The sequence below is a fragment of the Pantherophis guttatus genome, chromosome 1, assembly GCF_059756535.1.
Source record: "Pantherophis guttatus breed Tessera chromosome 1, ASM5975653v1, whole genome shotgun sequence".
Lineage (NCBI taxonomy): Eukaryota > Metazoa > Chordata > Lepidosauria > Squamata > Colubridae > Pantherophis > Pantherophis guttatus.
In genome coordinates, this window is record NC_142063.1 from 56,772,312 (window position 1) to 56,775,587 (window position 3,276).

The following is a 3,276-nucleotide window of genomic DNA, read 5'->3' on the forward strand; positions in this document are numbered from 1 at the left end:
ATTCTAACCAATATGCCACCACAGCTTTAAGTGGTCAATCTCGGAGTTGAGGTTCAAAAGATCTGGGGAATACAACATTGGAAAAAGTTGATCTAAAAGACATTCCAGATTGGGTACAGCTGGTTTCACCAGCAGATAAAAGTATTTAGAATGATTAGAATGTACTAACTTCAGAGAGAAATCCAAGACCCTATAAGTTTAGGTTGAGTAAGCCATTTGATATGCTGTACACCCAGAGCTCTCCTTGAAGATGTAAGAGGACATCAGGATCGAGAGATAGGGTTTTTATTTTACAAATTACCATGGTCACATAATGATTTGGGGCTGCATAGGAAACTTTGTTGGATGGGTAAAGGTCCTCAGTTGTTCTCTGTTCAAGTTGACTTGTTGCAATACAGTTAATTAGTAAGGGCTTAGGGAAGGCTTATCATGAATCTAATTACAGTGCTGAAAAGCTTTAATAATATTCTTACTCTGAAACGTGATGCTATTTACATATTTTACCATGACATGACCATGGATGGCTCACAGATCACTGTGGAATCCCACAGAAAAATACACAATATCTTTATGTAGCACTGAAGTAATAGTAACACTACTCACAGTGGTAGTTAAATTTGTTATCTTTGTCAGTGGGACGGTGATGATAGAAAAAGTATCTGCCTTTGAACTTTGAGAAAGGGAAAGTCATTTTCAGTGCAAAATTAGAAATAGTCTCACAAATTCTGTTCAAAGGAGCCAACATAAGTCAGAGTTTGGGCTCAGTGTCATCATGCTACAGCTATAAGAAGTTGTGAAAGAGAATGAGGAACTAAATCAGAGTTATACGTCAGAGCTGAGGAACCGGTGTCACACCTATTAGAGAGTGAAGTGGATTCCTCATGATAGGAGTTGTAGGCAGTTGTTTCCAAGAGTCTGGAAGCATGGTGTAGCTAGGATTGGACCTTGACTGAAATTTTGGCTTCTACAATAGTCACCCAGAAAATGGCATGCAGTGGGACAGTAATAAACTTACTCTTCGGCTAGCCATTGGAACCTCCTGGATTTTGGCTCTGAAGTCTAACCATATCTATAATATTGCTTCCAACTTCTTTCGGTTCTTCTTTTCCTCTTAAAATAAACCAAAATGTTTAAAAATGCTATTCATTTTATATTATGGTTCGTCGCAGAGTCAGCCAGATGTTCAGACTGGAGTTGGTATTTTTATCCACCTATCAAGTCCTTCTCAAGGACCTGAGAGATGTAGATGTTGTTTGATTATTGTCACAGGATGTCTGCTGTTCCAAATAAAGCTGCCTTTTGCAATTGACTGATAGTGATTTTGTCAATGCTGATGGTGTTCAGTTGATGCTCCAGATGCTTTGTGATTGCACTTATTACTATTGGTATTATCTTTGCTTTCATTTGCCACATCATTCCACTTCTATTTGTAGGCTTTGTAGTTTGGATTTTCTCTAGTTCTTTCTTTTTTCTTCGGCTGTCTCCAGGTACAGCCATGTCCGCTATTCAGACTTTTTGTCTTTCTTATTGATAAGCGTTAAGCTTGGGGTGTTATGTGGTAGGTTCTTATCTATTTGAATTGTAAAGTTCCAGAGCACTTTTGCTTCTTCATTTCTATTAGCTACTTTATGATTCCATTAGTTCTTTTGCAATAATAATGGTATTTCTTGCAGATATTTCAATGTTCCATTGTTTGCTACTTTGTTGTGCCGTTGTTTGTAGTCAGTCTGCACAATCTTGCAGCAGCTAACTAGGTGGTTCACTGTTTCTTCTCTGGTGGTTTACTCAGCTTCTTGGCAGAGGCGGCCTTTGCTGCCTGTTGCTGTCTTCTCAGTTCTGAATTTGTATGCATTTGATCTTGATCTTGTGCAGCCAGAATTAGCCCCTCTGTCTCTTTCTTCAATTTTCCTGCTCTTAGGCATTGCCAGGTCTTGTTATTATATGCCTTGCTTACTATTTTTTAATAATGTACTGGCCATGTAATACATAATTATTTATTTTATAATCTTTATTAATTTTATTTATTTATATTTCACATTTCTGAACCGTCCATTTCCCTCATTATTTTGTCTTTTAAAACAGTATGGATTTCCAATTTAGCATGTTCATTAATCAGGGAAGTAAGAAAGGTTGGGGGACTGCTGGTGTAAAGGCAGAATCAAGGAAAAATGGTTAGCTGGCTTTATCTCTATTAAAAGATTGAGTTGTGTATGCTGTAAGTAATATGATTTACCTCTTACCTTCTCAAACCATCTTGTTGTAGAACCCTAACACATTATCACTGAAATGAGAAAAGGGGATATTATTTTGTCCCTCTGCCTCCTTTAGTAGAAATGACAGGTACATAAAAGCCAGGAAGTCCTGCTCAGGCAAGTTTTTACCCCCAAAATTGTTAAGAGTTCTTCCAGTCCAGGTGAGTTCAATGTGGGGAGCAGAACTGCTTATTCATATAGCAAAAAGGCATCAGATTAAAGATCCCTGCTGCTATTAACTTTACCTAGGCACCTGGGTAAGGATATATTTTTATCAAAGTAAAAAGTAAAAAATGTATTTATGCAAGCAATAAGTAACCTATATCCTTTGATATTAGAGTGTATCCCAAAGCAATTGGATCCAATACAGTGAGAGTCCTTTTTTGGTTTTTTTCTTGCATACTTAAAGGTAAAGGTAAAGGTTTCCCTCGCACAGTGGTGGGTTGCTACCGGTTTGCACCGGATCAGGTGAACCGGTAGTGGTGGCGGAGGAGGCTCTGCCCACCTGCCCGGATGCTTCTGTGCATGCGCAGAAGTGCTGTGCGCGCCAGCGCCCCATCATGCGCACACACACACACTAACAGTGTGGTAGTGACGGGATTTGGACCCGCCCCTGCCCTCGAACATATGTGCTAGTCGTTCCCGACTCTAGGGGGCAGTGCTCATCTCTGTTTCAAAGCCAAAGAGCCAGTGCTGTCCAAAAACATCTCCATAGTCATGTGGCCGGCATGACTAAATGCCAAAGGTGCACGGAACACTGTTACCTTCCCACCAAAGGTGGTCCCTATTTTTCTACTTGCATTTTTACATGCTTTCGAACTGCTAGGTTGGCAGAAGCTGGGACAAGTAACATCATCCCATTATGCGGCACTAAGGATTCGAATTGCTGAACTGCCAACCTTTCGATCAACAAGCTTAGCTTCTTAGCCACTGAGCCACCACATCCCTTTCCTTGCATACTTGGTCACCATATTATATTTTGTGGTAGTTTTGTTTGTTTCTTTAAATTTTAGTGTTTTTTATG